The sequence below is a fragment of the Heterocephalus glaber genome, unplaced genomic scaffold (genome assembly GCF_053883595.1).
Source record: "Heterocephalus glaber isolate CG9 unplaced genomic scaffold, H.glaber_assembly_v1.0 deba00000331, whole genome shotgun sequence".
Classification (NCBI taxonomy): Eukaryota; Metazoa; Chordata; class Mammalia; order Rodentia; family Bathyergidae; genus Heterocephalus; species Heterocephalus glaber.
The window spans coordinates 27,223,856-27,243,585 of record NW_028258142.1 but is presented as its reverse complement, the minus strand read 5'-3'; the positions used below and the strand labels follow the sequence as shown (position 1 = coordinate 27,243,585).

Below are 19,730 nucleotides of genomic sequence, written 5' to 3'. Positions count from 1 at the left end.
CATATGAAATAAATTACTTTAAAAAAAGCAAAAGAATAATGGCTATATATAAAAGGGACCTGGAATCTGTAAGTTGATTCCAGAAATGAAATGAGTTTATAAAATCTACAGTGAAACCAGAACATTCCACCTCTGTTCTGGAGAGGAGTTATTGTACAACACTCAGCTGAAGATAGATTGGTGGAGATGTCTATACATAAATTTCAAGTCAGTTTTGCTTGTGCAGAATCATCCAGATCTGCTCAAGATGGAATGGGCAGTCCCATGGCTTGCTTCCTTTTCTATATTCCCAACAAGGCTACGGAAGTTCCACTCCTGATGAGCCGCTTACAAGACCAGTTCCTTAAGAGACAATATGGCAGATGGTTCAATTTTCCTATGAGAAAAAAAACTGGCCACCTACAATACAATATCAAAATGGAAAAGTTCCTCCCCCCTCCTCCTTCTGATTATGCACAATGTCTCCATTCCTATCATGCTCCTTTCTTTAGAAGTCTAAACCTTGAGGGGATAGGGAGACCATCATCAAAAAAACAAGAAATGAAGAAACCCGGAAGGAACACAATACACCCCAGAACATCTCAAAGTCCATGCTACAGCACAATTCAGTGTACTGCTATGGTCCATAGATAAATAACTGCAGCTTGAATAAGGTCATTTTTTTTTCCTATTCAGGTGGTTAAAGGGCACCAAATAAATACCGAGCAAGAGGAACTTGCTGGGAGAGTTAGAAATTTTATAACTTGACCATTTTTTCTCCTGATGATAACTCAGTGGCAGTAGGAGGTAAATACTGGAGAAGAGAAGACTTCCTCTAATCCACGGAATCCCAGAAGTAGAATATTAGGTTCTGGGGACCTCTGAGGCAACTTGAGAAACCTTTTTAAAGAGTACAATAATAATAGTTACTGCTTTTCAGAGGAGCTGAAGCATCCAAATTAGGCCCAAGGAATTATCTTCATATTTCAGGTTTCTTGAGCCATTTTTAAAGCTTAGTTGAAATCTCCAAATAACATTAAAAAGACATATGACTTAACATATACTATGTGGAGTTTTTTGTTTAGTGGTAGCATGAATTTTAGTCTATTTAACTGTCTTTGTTCATTTAAACATCTCAAGGAATCAGTAAATTTCTTTCATCCTTTCATCTCAGATCTCCCTCTCAGTCTCTTTCTTTCTGGAGAGAAGGACATTATAGAACTTTTTTTTCCCTCAAATATGCTTAACTATGGCATCAAATGGACAAAATGGTTAGCAAGGGACTTGAAAAATCTAACCTCAAGGAATCCATGGAGATAATTCAGAAGTATACTTCTGATCTGGAGCAAATTCAAGAATAAAGAAATAATTCTCTCAGGTACATGTTATAATAGGTGAAATTAAGTCTTTTTATGGTGAGGTGTTTTTTTAATGGAAGTGTTTTATTGATATATTATAGGTCAACACAATTACATTTCTCATTGGGAAGTGCACCTTTACATAATGCATCTTGGTTCTTATTTTTTCCCCATTCCTAGCCCTCCCTTCACGCCCTCCACCCTTCCCTATTTACCAAGATTTTGTTCCTATTTTTCCATTTTTTCATAGTAATCCCATTCCCTTCTATCCTTTCCCCTAGCCCTCACACTTCCTTCCCCTTTGCCCTTTTTCTTCCTATTTCACATGACCTATTATACATTTAGTATGGTGAGGTTTTTTTTTAAGTGTTCTTACTGCTATTTACTGCTATCTTTAGCTATCAATCAGTTCTGAGAGTTCACGCAGAAGTTCATCTTCACTTTTTTCGGCATCTGGATCTATCTGAGCTTCTAAGTTGTCTCCTAAAATCTCCCATATTATTTTCTCAAAATCATCCTCTGCGGGGAGTGGAGGTTCTCGTGTCGAGGCAGAGCTGGCTTGGCAAGTTTCTGTAGCCATTTGGGACGAGGAAGGGCCTTCTAAGGATGACAGGTCTGGAGAAGACTGGCTTGGAGGCAGCACAAAACTGTCTCTAGGTTTTTCTGTCTCAGGCACAGTGCCTGATTTGGTGTCCTCAGAGAGGAGCGGACCAACAGCCACAGCTGCTTTTTTGGCCGGGCTTGCCTGCAGGGCACTGGTGGAGCTCAGCAGCTTCACAGATCCAGTATCAGGATCCATCTCCACGGCCTTGCGCTTTTGGGCCAACTGGGGAGATGAAACAGCTTTAACCCCAGATGGCTTCATATTTACTGCGGGTTTAGCTTTCGTCTTTTTTGCCGAAGACTGTGCTGCACAATTCACATTCACATTCAATACTGAGTTTCCGGTCTCTGAGGTTTCGACCTTCATCTTCTGGCATGACTTGGTTGGAAACTGACTGGTAAGGAGTCCTGTGACACCTGCCACAGTGGTGACTGCAGGTTTCTCCACCACATGGGTTTTGCGAGAGGCCGCATCTCCCTGAAGGGGTTTTAAGGCTGATTTTTCCTTCTGGGAGGCTTCCCTCTCCCGCTGTTTCTGCATATGATTTTCTCTCACAGTCTCACATCTCTGGACTGGAAGTGAGGTATCAACTCCTATGGTCTCATCTGAACTCTCATTAGCCTTTGTTGGAGTAACTCTGCTCTGAGAAGCAATCGCACTTCCTTCCTGAAGCTTCTCTTCTTTCATACCTGGTCTTTTGAGGACCTGGAGCAGCACCCTTTTTCCTGGGGTGGCCTCGGGTTGGGGCTGGGAGCTGGTGCTCCTCTCAGTGTTCTGCTTCATTCTCAGTGCCTTTTCCAGCTTGATTTCTTCCAGTGTCTTAATGTGCACCTCCTGCAGAGATTTTCTCATACCTGCAGACCCCTCCGATTGTCCTTTGCTAACAGTGACAGGTGCCAAAATGACTGGTTTTTTAATGTCATTATCAGTCTTTATTTTATTTTCTATTTTGGGGGGACCAGGGATTGGACTCGGGACCTTGGCGTTGCAGGGCAGGTGGCGGAACCACTGAGCTAAATCCCTGGCCCTATCCGTCTTTATTTTGATGGAAGTAAGGTCCTTTTCACTTTTTTGTCTCTGTGTTTCCCGCTGCTGATTGGTTTTTTCAGCCGGGATTTCCGTGAAGGTTTTGATTTGCATGGTGGAGGAGCGTCTGATTTTTGATGTAGAATCGTCAGCTTTTGAAGGACAGGCTCTCTTGAGTTTAGTTTGCAACTCTCCACGTTTTTGACTGGCTCTTTCAAGAAGAATTTCTTCTAATGTTTTCACATGGATCTTACCAACTTTACTCCCTCTCTTTGTTGCTTCATCATTGCTTGGCCTAGTTGGTATGCCTAATCGCTCCTTCAGAGACTTGGAAATCTGAGCTTTCTTTGGTGCTTTGTTAATCTTTGTTTCTGGAACTTCGATTTTCTTTCCCAGCCGCTCTGCCAGGCTCCGCTTTAACGGGGGATCACGGTCACCATCAGCTGAAAATTTTCGTTTCCCCAATCTGTCAGAAAGACTCAGTTTAACCGAAGGTTCTCCTTTGCTTGACAAAACTACCGTCCTCACCACAGTCTGGACACACTCTTTTTCAGGACCTGGAGTGAGCTGAGGTTGGCGTAGAAGCCTGGAAACTCCTGAAGAAACTTCTTGTTGTGAACTGACCGTTGGTTTCTGTGGAGAAGCCACCTGTAATGCAGTCTGGACTTCAGGAGTTGATGGTAGAGAAGATGTTTTGATTTCATTACCCTCCTTAGAAGACTGGTCACCATTATCTTCTTCATCATAATCATCTTCATCGTCATCATCATTATCATTATCGTTATCATCATCATCATCATTATCTGCGGCATTGATTGTAACCTGTGGATGTTTGGGGCAAGGAAAATGTTGGTAACTTCCTCCTTTCACACCCGGAACACTCCGCAGCGGAGGGGAGGGGCCAGACTGGACAGAGAGTTTGCTCAGTTGAGCTGCTAGCTGGTCTACTATTCCTTCTTCCGGTGACGGGAGCGCAGAGGGCACCATGGTTTTGCTTGGAGGCAGGAACAGGTCACCGACAGAGGGACCTCTGTCGCGGTGGAAAGCACAGCTTAGTTTTTGATTCCCCCTTGGCTGATTTTCCCAGTAGTGCGAAATTTCACTGCTTTTTTTATCAATCCTCATGTGCCGATACCTGCACAGGGGCTGAAAACAGCGTCCTTCTTCCCATAATGGGCAAACGGTTTCATTTCCCAGCGCGGCTTTACAGTGACGGAAAGGACACATGTTACCTTTGGTACAGGTAGAGTAGAAAAAAAAATAGCAGTCTTCTCCTCGATTAGACATGCTGAATAAATTCTCAGATCAAAGGTGAGATGGCTGCCTGAAATAAGCCACTGCTTCCTCGAGGGGAGGACCAGCTCCAAGTCCTCCTAAAATGGGCTTGATCTCCTGATCTTTCAAATGACAAGCACAGAAATCGTTTTTAAACGTAATCATTAGCGGCTGCTCTCAACAGGAACATCTGGGTCTTCGCTGAGTTCCAATCTATTCCACTCTTAATACTAGTTAGTCAATTTTCTAGGAATTATTTGAGCAGGGACTATCCCCCGATCAATCTGCTTCTCCAGCGTCGAAGAACAAATGGGTTCCAGGGACGCGCAGTCTCCAGGTTTCCCAAGCATCACAAATGCGGGAGGGGAGGACGCCGTTCTGGAAGGCGTCATGGGGTGGGGGTGGGGCAGATGGGAAAAGTGAGGGGAGCCTGAAGCCAGCCCACCCTGCGAGGCCTGGAGTCAACAACACAATATCTTAATCTACAACCATCACCACAGCAATCTCCACTTAAACTGAAATTACTACCATAATGAGAAAAAAAACCACAACCAAAACAAACAACAAAAATATTCGACCAGCCTTTCAAATGAACCTTCTATGACAATGCATAGTGACACCTCTCCAACCAAACATACACTTCAATTGAGCACAATACCACCCAGTATCTAAAACTCTGACAAAAGTTACACCTAGCATTACTGCAGACCTTCAACAATAACCACCTCTGTGGAACGTAACTTCGGAACCCACATCATAACTTTTTCTCTACCATAATGGGTAGATGCTGGAATCCATTTAACTATGGCTACTGAACTTATGACTACAACAGAAACAAACACTCCCACTGACTCTGAAAACACTTTCTACTGAACTGTTATAACTACACCCACCTCATTCATTTGAAATGACCACAAATGGCATCAGGGCCACCTTATCCACTGAAACTAAAAGCACAATAATTTGTAGTAGGCATATTCCGGTTAGAGATAGCAGAACCACTTCCGGAGAAACTACAAGCAAAACAACTCCAACTCCGTCTTCTGCTGAGCCCTCAACCACAGCACCAGCTGTCACCGAACTGCACCTTAACCCCCAATTCTTCTGAGCCGAAAACCAAGGCAGCTATTCCCACTCACATTACATCTACAGCTACCGCTCTCTGGAAAGGCACAAAACGAGGACCAAAGCTTCAGATGCATGTATAATCACTTGTTATTTGTTCAGAAGCTGCTATCAAAAGAAACAATAGCATTCAGAACTAGTATCACTTCAAATAAGTCTACAAACACCCATGATTCTGGCCCTTTCAAACGAATGTGGACCAGCACTTCAGCTGAGTTCTCCTGCTGCTCCCACAGCCACAACCACGGCCGCCTGTCTGAGCCTATGTCACTCAATGGTTGTAGCAAACATGCTGTTTTCCCAACTTTGACAGTTTACAGTCCTCTCACTTGCTGCCTCTTCTTATCAGCTAAACTTAATTCTCACAATACAGCCCCGTCAACATCATGTATGCACTGCCTCATACCTGCTATTACCCCTAGTTAATTGAAATGACAATTACTATCCAGGTAACAAAGACTAAAACTAAAATTGTAATCTCAAGTATTTTTCAGGTTTTCTAAAGTTTCAAATTATGTAATTTTCATAAGAAGTGAATCTAGTTTGCTATCTGAAAAGACTTATTTAAGAAGTAAGTTAAACAAGCTTATAAAGAAGACTTAATTATAATGGTTTGTTTCTTATGTATGTAATATAAAAATATGGTTATTTTCTTCTCAGATTGTTTTGTTTTTTAGCATATTTACTGCTACTAACATTACTATAAATGTGTTTTTGATATTTCAAATGGAAACATTAAATACTGGCGAAGGTACCAAAGAGTATAAAGTAACTGCAGGAAAAGAAATCAAATTATGAATTTGGACACTTATTACTTAAATTCCTGTTAATGGATGAAATAAAACTTGGTACAATGGTGCGTTAACTTCAATAATCCCCCCAGATTGTACACATTCTAATCTTCTATGCCACTTTATATAGCAAAGGGGACTTTGTGTATATGGTTTAAAGATTTTTAAATGGGATGATTTTCCTGGATAATAAAACTGGATGAAATGTAATCACAAAAATAATCAATTGTAAGAACTAGGCACAAAAGTCATAATAAGAGAAAGAGATGTGATTACAAAAGCAGAGGTTGAAGTAAAGTATTCATGGGCCACAAAATGCAGAAATCCTCAAGAATCTGAACAAGGCAAGGAAATGTACTCTTCCCAGAAATAATCATATTTATTACCACTATTTTATGTTCAACATAATAAATTTGTGTTATTTTAAGGCCTTAAGTTTTGAATAGTTTCAGCAGCAATAGTAAACTAATATACAAATCCATTAATGTTTGTCTATTTAGATAGTCATAAGACAGATTTTTATTAAGCATCTACTAGATGTCAAATTGAGAAAATCTCATTACTATTTTTGAAAGTAAGCTTGTGTGTGCACATGTATTTGTGTGATTCACTGAAATGACTTTGAAAGAGAGGGAAATTTATGTGTAATCTAAATTAAAGTATTCTAATAATAATTTCTGCTGGATAAAATTCTAAAGAATCTTATGAGTCCCCTGTGCATGCCACTCCATTAATCAAGAGGTTCCTGCATAGACACCTCTAGAAAAATCCTACCTCTATTCCTAGCTTTCCCTGAGATGGCTGAAGGAGTCCTCGAATGACATAATCTCTGTAAGGAGCTTTATGTGTGATTGTGACTGTGACTTTTTAATTCTTCCATGGCACTAGGAAAAGGTGACCCAATCACGTGTTTGACTTCCTCTCTAGACTATGCTTTCCTGACAGTAAATCTGCTCATCTTTTGTAGTCTGGATAGGCTGAGAGTTTCTCAAAACTTTAAGTCCTCATTTCTTTAGGCTTAACAGCTCTTCCCCAAATTTATTTCTCTGCTTTGCTATTTTACTTGCAGTTTTACTTTAAAGAGCAAGAACAAACTAGTTTCTACCTGCTGCATTTTGCTTGAAAATCTCTCCAGCTCTATGTCCAGGTTCATTGCTTACCAGTCTGCTTTTTCCATAACTGAACTTTGAAGGACACAGTTCAGCTAAGGATATGCCACTGTGGAACAAGGATCATACTTCCTCCAGTTTCCAATAGCATCTTCTTGATTTTCTTCTGTATCATTCCTCAAAGCACCTTTAACTTTGAGGCATTATAAGCTTCTTATACCAAGCTACACACTTCCCTCTGAAATTTTAATAGCGTTTATTAACATCTCTTTTTCTACAAATGGTATATTCAAGGAAAGTACCCTTTATCTGTCTTGTTTCTCAATTTTTTCTACTCTCTTCTCCTTTAGGTATTTATTGAGCACTGCCACATTTCTAGTTCTTAAAGTCTATAATAGTTTCCTATTGTTACTATCACTACTACAAAAACAAAACTTTATTGAATTACAACTCAGAAGATTAGAAGTCCTTGATGGGTAAAAAATTTGTAATTTCCTTGTTCTGTATAAGTCAATACATATTCTCAAGTTTACAGGGAACATACATATGCAAAAACTGACCATGTACGTGAATTAATGTCACAAAATTTGAGATTTTAATAATACAAAATTTGTATTATTTAGATTATTTTCTCTAAGAATGAACAAGTTAGAAAACATTTTAAAAAGATAATTAGAAGAGCTGAAACATTTGAGAATAAAAAACAGCTTCCAAATTATTTATAGGTCAAATAACATATTAGAAAATTATAATAGTACCTCACTTCACAAACTTACTTGTTTCCATGATTTTGGTCAGAAATCAAATTGGATGAGAACCAAATCAAGTTCAATGGTTAGGTTCGATATTGATCTTACAGGGAAATTTGATTTGACTCTTTTCCAATTAGGTTTGAGACCAGAATCATGGAAATAATTTAGTTCATGAACTGAGGTACCACTGTATTATTATCACAGTAAAATTTTCAGATGCAAATTAATTAGGAGAAAAACTTATTACTTTTAACTTTATGTTGAAAATGGTATATGTTAATGAGTTATGGTTTTTTTTGGTTTTGTTTTGTTTGGGGTTCTTTTTTGGTACCAGGGATAGAACTCAGGACATTGCACTTGCAAGGCAGGTGGAGGCACCATTGAGCTAAATCCCTGGCCCAGTTAAGTATTATTTTAAAAGGATAAAAAATGCAAAATACAAGTTGGACATGGTGGTGCATACCTGCAATCTTAGTTGCTTGGGTGGCTAAAGCAGCAAGACTTCAAGTTCAAGCTCAGCCTGAGCAAGTTAGTGAGACTTGTCTGAAAATAAAAAAATAAAAATGACCTGGGGATGTATCTCTGTGAGAAGGCTCTGGGTTTTATTCCCAGTACTGCAAAAAACAAAAGCAAGCAAATTTTTTAAAAGCTTGAAATAACAAACAAAACACACATAAAAAGACAAACCTCCATAATAATTTTTCTTTTAATGTCTATTCTTTCTATTGAAATATAACTTAAAGACAATACACAGAGTTCAAGTGACTCAATCAATTTTTCCACATTTAACCACCACTTAGATTAAGATAGAAAATATTTCCATCATCGCAGAAATTTGCCTCATTCTTCTTCTAGACTCCTGTGTCAACAGGGGTAGCCATTATCATGAGTTCTGTCTCCATGGGTTAGTTTTGCCTGCCTTTATTTTCACATTAGTGAGTCACATAGTTCTTGTGCTTTTAACATGGCTTCTTTTGCTCTGCAAAATGTTCATGACATGTATCTGTGTAAGCATTTTATTTTAATTATCTAAATATAATTTTCACTTCATTTTCCTGCTCAAAATGTTGCTTAACTTTGCAGTTCTTAATAAAACAGCAAAGCTTTCATACTGTCATTTAATTTCTATTTTCCTATTATCATGTCTCTGGTCACAAAATAGCCTGCTGTACGCATAGACCTATCTCTACTGATCTTCCTTTGGTGTTTTGTCTTCAATGTTCTTCTTTTTCTCTACTTCTGCCCTTGTCTATCATGAACTTTAAACTCTAGATCAAAACTTGCCTCCTACGTGCTAAGGCTAGCTTAAAACCATTCCTTGCTTTCTTAACTTTTCTTTTTCTTTTTTGTACCGGGGATCAAACTTGGGACCTTGCGCTTGCAAGGCAGGCACTGGAATCACTGAGCTAAATCCCCGGCCCTTTTCTTAACTTTTTTGAGAACATGAATTCAATTTATTCTCAATCCCACTCCACTCTCCCTGTTTGAGCCTTTTTTTTCAACTCTTCCACATGCCATCCACTCAACCTGTACCTAACATAGAGGCCCACTTTTTCTGTCTCAGTTCTAGACCTAGCCATGAGATAGGAGTTATACTCATCATGCCACTATGAGAAATCTTATAGTATGTCACTAGACTCTTGCTGCCATTCATTACTGTTTGGTCTCCATCATACTAGTGGATTTTATTCACCAGATATCTGTCTCTCCCTTCCTTCTCATCCATCATTTTCCTTTTTAGCATATACTGATGCAACAGTCAATGGAATTGGCACTCCAAGAATATCTTGGAATTCAAAAAGTGTTTCTGAAAATTTTGACATCCCACCAAGTAATTGGAAGTGACAACCCTTTGTACATGTATGTGCAATGAGAATGAGAGATGATGATCACATGATAAAAGTGTAAACATCTTTCTGTAGTAAATGTCAGTAATGTTAATGACGAACTGCATCTGAGTCAAGAACTTACCAGGGTATACCACCCATTAAGGATTATCCAGTGGTATTTGATGATGAGTAGAGTGATCCTTTTTCCTATGACTCACACATAAGTTTTTATTTTTCATTAGTACATGTTTGAAGTACATAATGATTACATTTCTTTGGAGAGTTGGTAAATATAAATAATACATCTCAATTCTTTTTCCTTCCCTTTCTCTCTCGTCCTTCCCCCTCCTTGCATATCTTGACTCCCTTCCCTTTTGCAGAAGATCTATCTTTTTTTTCCCATTAAGTTTATTGGTGCATTTTAGGTATAAAATACAGTTATATTCATCATTGGGATCTTGTACCACTACATGAGTATCTTGGTTCTTATTTTTTTCCCCTTCCCTTGCCCTCCCTTCACCCCCTCCACCCTTCCATATTTGCAAAGACTTTGTTTCCATTTTTTTCCTTTTCTCATACTTTTTCTTTTCCCTTTTTCCTTTCCCCTAACCCTCCCACCTCCTCTGCTCCTTTAGACCTTTTCTTCCTATTACCTAATATCAATTATACATTTTTTATATTACAATATCAAGATCTAGGAGACAGTACCACAGATTTTACAGAATTTAAAAGGATATAAAAAGCATATTACAAAAATCTTTTTTGAAATAAATTTGACAACTTCTAAGAAGTAACCTGAAAGACTAATGAAACTAACTCTGGAGGAAATATAAAATTTGAATAGCATCTGTTAAAGAAAGTATATTCCTAGCTTGAAAACCTACCTATATGACAACAGCAGGCTCATATACATTTTAACTGTTAAATTATATCAAACAAAGCAGAAAAAAGAAGGAACACTTCTCCCCTCATTTTAGGAACTCAACATTGTGCTAATCCTAACACTGGATAAAGATAATAGAAGAAAAAAGTATGAACATAGAAATTTGTTTAACAAAACAAGCTATGAGAAGTCAGATCTGGCAGGATGTAGAAAGTAGCTTTTTATAGGGATGGCAGTGTTGGTTCAGCATTGGAAGATCCACCCCCAAAAGTCATCATTTTAACAGAGGAAAGGAAAAAGCCATATGATCCTGTCACTAGTTGGAGAAAAAGCATTGGACAAAGTTCTACAGCTGTACATGGTAAAAGCTATCGTGAGACTAGAAGTAGAATAGAAAACCTTCTCAACAGATTAAAGACATGTACTCCATACTTCCAGTGAGAATGCCTTATATGAATGGAGAAGATACAATGCTTTCTCCTTCAGGTGGGGAACAAGGGCAGATATGCTTACTCTTTATCGTTCCATTAAACTTTGAAACCTAGGACCAACCAAAATAGTCTGGCTATAAAATGACACAATTAAGATAGGATTGGCAAGGTAGAAGCAAAATCTTTATATGTAGATGAAATGATTATCTACAGAGAAAATACTAAGAAATCTCTAGGAGCTCCTAGAACTTGTATTGGAATTTAGCAGGATTAGAAAACACAAGGTATATATAAAAATTCAGGTCTGTGTATACTTGCTATAAATGAAGAATTGGATATTGAAATTTAAAAGTTATGTAGGAGTACGAAGGACCTAGAAGAGTTTAAAAAAAAGCAAACAGTGTTGGAAGACATTTAGTACCTAATTTTAAGATTCCTTCTAAAGTTACAGTAATCAAGGCAGTGTTGGTGTAAGGAAAGACATAGATCATTTGAATACAACAGGGAATCTAGAAATAGAACCACACATATATGGTCCACTGAGTTTTGAAAGATTATTTAATATTAGCTTTTTATAGAATATAAACTCAATTCAAGAGCCGAGGAAGAGACAGTGTTTTCAGCAAATGGTACTAGAACACCTGGTATCCATATATAAAAAATTAACCTCAACCCTTTATTTCCATACAAGAAAATAACTTGAAGGGATCTATGAACCTAAATATGAAAGCCTAAAGCTATAAAACTTTAAGAAGAAATTATAAGGGAAAATGCTTATGAATTCAGGGTAGGCAAGAGCTACCTAGGATACAAAAAACATGATGTATAAAAGAAAAAAATTGATAAATGAGATTCCATCAAAATTTAGAACTTTAAATGATATCATTAAAATGAAAAGTAGTCCTTAAACAGACCATATTTACAATGCATATAACCTATGACCAGAATATATTTAGAACTCTTACAGCTCATTAATAGACAACCCAATTAAAAAGTAGACATAAGAAGATGATAAATAGCCAGTATAGCACAAGCAACGTTGTGCAACTCTAGAATCAGAAAAATACTAATCAGTACAATAATAAGATTGAACTATACATTAGGGAGATGAAGTTAAAAGTTTTAAAAGCCTTGTCATGACTTTTTCTTTTTGTTGGATTCTCCCCTTTTGTGTTTAATTTGTCATGCCCAATGGATTCATTCTGCTGGGTTTCCTATGGTTGTGATCCTCATTGTCTTTTCCTAGGATATTGTCTAAAATTTTTTGGAGTGCTGGTTTGGTATTCAAGAAGTTCCTGAGGTGCTCTTTATCATGAAAGTATCTTATTTCTCCATCAATTTTGAAAGATAGTTTTGCAGGGTACATCAATCTGGGTTGGAGGCTGTTTTCCTTTAGTGCTTGAAATACATCTCTCCAAGCTCTTCTAGCCTTGGAGGTTTGCATTGAGAAGTCTGCTGTGATTCTGATGGGCTTTCCTTTATATGTGATTTGTTTCTTTTCTCTCACTGCTTGTAGAATTTTGTTCTTCTGTTGAGTTTCTGGAATCGTAACTATATTATATGCCTATGTGTAGATTTTTTTTTTGATCAAGGCTAGCTGGAGTCCTGTATGCCTCCCTTATCTGAATGTCAAGTTCTTTTCCCCTCCTTGGGAAGTTTTCTGCCATCACTTCTGTGAACAGTTTTTTTTATGTCATCTGCACTCTCTCCTCTTTCTACATTGACTCTGATCAGTCTTATGTTATTCTTCTTTGCATCGTCTAGCAGCTGCTGGATTGATTTCTCGTGTTCCCTTACAATTTTAAAGCAATTTTTCTTTTCCTCCTCACTAATTGCAATCTTATCTTCTACATGTGAAATTCTATCCTCACATTGGTTCATTCTGCTGGGCAGACTTTCGATGGAGTTTTAAATCTCTTGGAAATCTGTTTGCATCTGTTTTATGGGTTCCATTTGTTTCCTATGTTGGGATTCCATCATGTTCCTCAGATCCTCTATTTTATTATCTGTGTCCTCTCTAGATTTATTAATAATGTCTTGCACTATGAGCACAATCTTTGCTGTTATCTGAGTGAGTATTTCTGATTTCATTTTTCCCAGATCCTCTTTTGTTGCCAGTTCAGAGAGTCCAGGTGGTTGAGTATCAGATTGTTACATCTCGTTTCCCTTTGGGGTTGCTTTAGGTGATCCAGAAGTCCTGTTTATGAGGCTTGTTTTTGTGTCTTCTCATTTCACTGAGGGGGGGTGTGTGCTTCTGGCACCTGCACGGCTCACCTTCTCTGCCCTAGGAACATGGGATGGTGGCAGGGGAGCTCCCTTCCAGGTGCTGGGACCAGCTCACCTTCTCTGCCCTAGGAACGTGGGATGGTGGCGGGGGAGCTCCCTTCTGGGTGCTGGGAGCCGCTCAAGCAGAAGATCTATCTTGCTATTTGTTATCATCTATCTTTTATTTTGCTTTTTATTTAGATTTTGGGTTTCTCATATAAGAGAAACCTTGTAATATTTAAGCTTGTGTGTCTAATTTACTTCAGCTAATATTATGGTCTCAAGGTGCATCCATCTTCCAACAAATGTCGTTTATCTTTCTTTGTGGAAGATTAGTACTCCATTGTATATAAGTACCGTATTTCTTTATCCATTTATGTGTTGATGCACATATAGGCCATTTCCAAGACTCACACTTTTTAAAAGTTTGATTATCAAATTTAAGAGTTAAATGACTGGTTTGGGCCTTTATTATTATTAAAATGATAAAAATAAGAACCATAGTACTTGTGCTTAAATGCTTGAAAACTATTATTTAGACAAAAAGTTATTTGTCTCTAAAAAAAGAAATAGGGGAAAGAAGATAATGTTACAAGGAGGAATATAAGGATGTAATATAAGGGCATTTTTTTTTTATGATGAGTGTCATTGAAAAATAGAATGACAAAACTCTACAAAAACATAAACCTAGTCACCAAAACTGATCAAAAGACATTGAGTGACTCAGTTGACTTTTCTTCAATTGAAGATGGAATTAAATATGTTAAATATGTCTTTAAAATTTATAAATAACAAAAGAATATCATTCTTTTTAAAAATTAAGTTTATTGGTACATTTTAAGTGTACAATATGATGACATTTGTCATTGAGTATTTGTAGGATTACATGATATATCTTGGTTCTCATTTTTTTCCCTATTCCCCTGCCCTAAGAATGTTATTCTTTTTTTTTGGTACTGGGGATGGAACTTGGGCCTGCAAGGCAGGTGGTGGAACCACTGAGCTAAATCCCTGGCCCAAGAACATTATTCTTAATGTATCAAATGTTATGATTTAAATAATTTTTGAAAGTTGAAATCTAAATCCTATTATATTACTTACTAATAGCCAAGTTTTCCTAGGGTGATACCACTAAATGTGAGAGAATCATTATTAATGGTGAGTTCCTTCACTCTCAAAAGTATTTTGGGAGCTGCTCCCAGTGCCCAGAAGGAGGCTTCCAGACTGAATTACCACCCCCTGCCCAAGACCACAGGAAGTGTGCTGCTCCCAGTACCCAGGAGGAGGCTTCCAGGCTGAAGTACCAGCCCCTCCCCCAGCACACAGCAGGTGAGCCATGTACCACCCCCATCAAAATGAGAAGACATGTAAACAAGTCTCAAAACCAGACTTCCAGATCACCTAAAGCAACCCCAAAGGGAAAGGAGATGGAACATTCTGATACTCAACTACCTGGACTCCTTCAACTGGCAACAATAGAGGATCTGGAAAAAATAAAATCAGAAATAATTTCTCAGATAACAGCAGAGATTGCGCCCATAGTGAAAGACATGATTAATAAATCTAGAGAAGACACAGATAAAAAAATAGAGGATCTGAGAAACATGATGGAATCCCAACATAGGAAACAAATGGAATCCATAAAACAGATGCAAACAGATTTCCAGGAGATTTAAAGCTCCACTGAAAGCTTATGCAGCAGAATGAGCCAATGAGAGGACAGAATTTCAGACATAGAAGATAAGATTGCAATTAGTGACCAGGAAAAGAAAAATTGCTTTAAAATAGTAAGGGACCACAAGAAATCAATCCAGAAGCTACTAAACGATGAAAAGAAGAATAATTTAAGACTGAGTCAATAAAGAAAGAGGAGAGAGTGCAGATGACATAAAAAAACTGTTCACAGAATTAATGGCAGAAAACTTCCCAAGGAGGGGAAAAGAACTTGACATTCAGATAAGGGAGGCATACAGGACTCCAAATAGCCTTGATCAAAAAAAAATACACATAGGCATATAATTGTTAAGATTCCAGAAGCCCAACAGAAGAACAAAGTTCTACAAGCAGTGAGAGAAAAGAAATAAATCACATACAAAGGAAAGCCCATCAGAATCACAGCAGACTTCTCAATGCAAACCTTCAAGGCTAGGAGAGCTTGGAGAGATGTATTTCAAGCACTAAAGGAAAACAGCCTCCAACCCAGATTGATGTACCCTGCAAAACAATCTTTCAATATTGGTGGTGAAAGCAGATGCTTTCATGACAAAGAGCACCTTAGGAACTTCATGAATACCAAACCAGCACTCCAAAAAATTTAGACAATATCCTAGGAAAAGGCAATGAGGATCACAACCCCAGGAAGCCCAGCAGAATTAATCCGTTGGGCACAACAAGAAATTAAATGCAAAAGGGGAGAATCCAACCAAAAGAAAAAGTCATGATTATGATAACTCAATACGTATCTGTACTGGCTATTTATCATCTTCTTAGGTTTACTTTTTAATTGGGTTGTCCATTAATGAGCTGTAAGTGTTCTATGTATATTCTGATCTTAGGTTATATGTATTATAAATATGGTCTGTTTAAGGACTACTTTTCATTTTCTTAACGATGTCATTTAAAGTTGTAAATTTTGATGAAATCTCATTTATCAATTTCTTTCTTTTATATATCATGTTTTGTGTATCCTAGGAAATTCTTGCCTATCTTAAATTCATGAATATTTTTCCCTTATAATTTCTTCTTAAAGTCTTATAGTTTTTAGTTTTTCATATTTAGGTTCATAGACCCTTGCAAGTTATTTTTATGTATGTAAATGAAGAATTGAGATTAATTTTTTACATACGGATACCAGGTGTTCTAGTACCATTTGCTGAAAATACTATCTTTTCCTCTGCTCTTGAATTTAGTTTACATTCTATAAAATGTTAATGTTAAATAATCTTTCAAAACTCAGTGGACCATATATGTGTGGTTCTATTTTTAGATTTTCTATTTTATTCCATTAATCTCTATGTCTTTCCTTATGCCAACATTGCCTTGATTAGTTTAGCTTTAGAGGAAGTCTTAAAATTAGGTAACAAATGTCTTCCAACACTGTTTGGTTTTTGTTCTTTTTCTAGGTCCTTTGTACTCCTACATACTTTTTAAATTTCAATATCCAATTCTTCATTTATAGCAAGTATACACAGACCTGAATTTTTATATATACCTTGTGTTTTCTAATCCTGCTAAATTCAAATCGAAGTTCTAGAGGCTCCTAGAGATTTCTTAGTATTTTCTATGTTCGTGATCATTTCATCTACCTATAAAGATTCTACTTCTACCTTTCCAATCCTATGCTAATTGTTTCTTTTTATTGCCAGGCTATTTTGGTTTGGGCCTATGTTTCAAAGTTTAACAGACAGATGAAGAATAGGCATATCTGCCCTTGTTCCCCATCTTAGGGAGAAAGCATTGTATCTTCTCCATTCATATAAGGTGTTTTTGCTGGAAGTATGGAGTACATGGCTTATCTGTTGAGAAGGTTCTGTTCTACTGCTAGTCTCCTGATAGCTTTTGCCATGAACAGCTGTAGAACTTAGTCCAATACTTTTCCTGCAACTACTGACAGGATCATATGGCTTTTTCCTTTCCTCTGTTAAAATGTTACTTATAGGGGTGGATCTTCCAATGCTGAACCAACACTGCAATCCCTATAATAATATCCCTATAATAAAACCACTTTCTACCTACTGCCAGATCTGACTTCTAATAGTTTGTTTTGTTAAACAAATTTTTATCTATGTTCATACTTTTTTCTTCTATTATCTTTATCCAGTATTAATATTAGCACAATGTTGATTTCCTAAAATGAGGGGAGAATTGTTCCTTCCTTCAAATGCTTTAAATGTTTGATATAATTTGTCAGTTAATATGTATATGAGCCTGTTGTTGTCATATGGGTAGGTTTTTAAGCTAGGAATATACTTTCTTTAATATGTGCTATTCAAATTTTATATTTCCTCCAGAGTCAGTTTCATTAATTTGTCTTCCAAAATACTTCTTAGAAGTTGTCAAATTTATTTCAAGAAAGATTTTTGTAATATTCTTTCTATGTCCTTTTAAACTCTGTAAAACCTGTGGTAATGTCCTCTAAATTTTGATATTGTAATATAAAAAATGTATAATTGATATTGTATAATAGGAAGAAGAGATCTAAAGGAGTAGGGGAAGTGGGAGGGATAGGGGAAAGGAAAGAAGGGAAAAGAAAAAATATGAGAAAAGAAAAAAAATGGAAACAAAGGTTTTGCAAATAGGGAAGGGTGGAGGGGGTGAAGGGAGGGCAGGGTAAGGGGAAAAAAAACCAGAACCAAGATACATCATATAAAAGTACAAGATCCCAGTGATGAATGTAACTGTATTTTATACCTAAGATGTACCAATAAACTTAATGGACAAAAAGTGTTTTGGCTTGAATAGTAAAATATATACTCACTCAATTTATATAAAACTAGCCTTTGTTTGTAAGCTTTTTTATATCAAGGGTCTTACCTACTGGCCCTGACAATGAGTGGCAGAAAGTATTTGCTCAATAAATCCCTGTTGAGTGAAATGAGGATCTTTTGTGCAAATAAAAACTAAAATTCTCTAAATAAAAAACATATTTCCCATTTTTAAGGCAATGTGGATTGAAAATGTCAAATAATTTGAAATGTGAACTTCAACTGAACATTATTCTTTTCTCTTTAAAAAAATATATATTTATTGGTACATTTTAGGTATAAAATACATTTACATTTATCATTGGGTGTTTGTACCAGAACATGATGTATCTTAGTTCTTATTTTTTCTCCCATTACCTGTGCACCCTTCACCCCCTCCACCCTTCCCTATTTACACAGTTAGATTCCATTTAATATTATTCTTTTCAGTTGGTTATTTATGTTTTGATTAATGCTAATAATTGCAATAACAATGTTCCTTAAATAATTTTTCATTGGTTCTATATTGGTGAAAGAATTCTGTCTTGTAGACTCTAGGACCAGTGCTATGAAAAATAATATTAAAGTAAATTTATTTTATGATAATCATGTATATTATTATAAAATAGAGTCTTAGTATGTGACTTAAGGTAATTATATTTTATTCAAGGCCAGAATGCACTGATGATGATTCCAGTAGTATTTTCAAAAAGTTTTTTCACAACATCATTTTCACAACAATGTTCTGGTATGCTAGCACTGTATAGGAAATTCAAAGAGCAGCTGCACTAAGATTTTGCAATAGGATAACTGATTAATTTCTATACTGACTACACAAGAAAGTATCATGAATATAATAATCCCTTTGTTTAGGAAAATGCCGTAAATCAGAGATTGTGAGCTGTCCTACTGGTTCTCAGTCTAGAAGTAGAGAAAAAAAATGGACAAATAGATGTTTTAATTATCACCTTGATGATCACGGTCAAATTTTTTCTACAGAAGTATGTGACATAAATAAAATGTTGACCAAGCATAAATAAAGTGTTGACCAAGCATTTGAGATAGTGGTAGTGCTCACTCACCTTTAATAAATGACTCTAAAGTAGTGCACTGCTAACAAAACTTACCACATGAAGAACAAATATCAAATCACTCTCAATCATTCTATCAAGCAGGAAAAATATTCAACTAATATTTTGGCTAAAAGGTCTGCAAATATTAAAGGATTTTCATAGGAGAATGTGATGAACAGTAAGATAAACCCATATACTTTAAAAAAACATATTCTGGAATTGATGTATGAAATAAGAAATGTATAAGAAAATGGTGCATATCACAATGCATAGTTTTATGTAATTGCCATGATTTTAAAATATTCACTTTTATATTTTCTTTAGTGCCTTATAAATGGATTCTGAACAAGATAAGTGACAATTTGTATGCAAGTGATAAAATGATGTACTATTTTCCAGGTTAATGAATTACACATAGGTGGGATTACGTGATGATGGAATTGTATTTACTCTGCAGTTATGGTCTCTCACTGCCAAATTAATATGTGTATTTCAGTAAGATAGTATTTTAGGCTACTCTTGAGTGTTGCTATGTGGAATTAGTCCAGTCTCCTCATCTTGTCTGCTATTGCTCCATTATTGTTAGGTTACTACCTAAAATTCCAGCAGTCAAGAAGCTAGAAAAGAAAGGGGATAGGTCCTCATTTGTAGTAATTAACTTTGCTTTGCCAACATAATTTAAGCTAATAGAACATGATCGAGATCTTAGCTATATAGTCATACTTAAAATCAAAAGAGGTAGCAAATGCAATCTTGATTTTTGGGTG

At 36.6% G+C, this 19,730-nt stretch overlaps 1 protein-coding gene and 1 pseudogene across 1 annotated transcript in view; one reads left to right on the top strand and one right to left on the bottom strand.

The window, feature by feature from the left end:
• Positions 1 to 817: 817 nt before the first annotated feature.
• Positions 818 to 4,648, bottom strand: LOC101719999 (zinc finger CCCH domain-containing protein 11A pseudogene; annotated as a pseudogene).
• Positions 4,649 to 5,546: 898 nt separating this feature from the next.
• The window catches only part of LOC101709567 (dynactin-associated protein), a 45,172-nt gene continuing 30,988 nt past the window's right edge, over positions 5,547 to 19,730 (top strand). The window contains exon 1 of the mRNA XM_087192419.1: positions 5,547 to 5,816. The gene's annotated coding sequence lies outside the window, so the exon portion shown is untranslated. The remainder of the gene's footprint in view (positions 5,817 to 19,730) is intronic.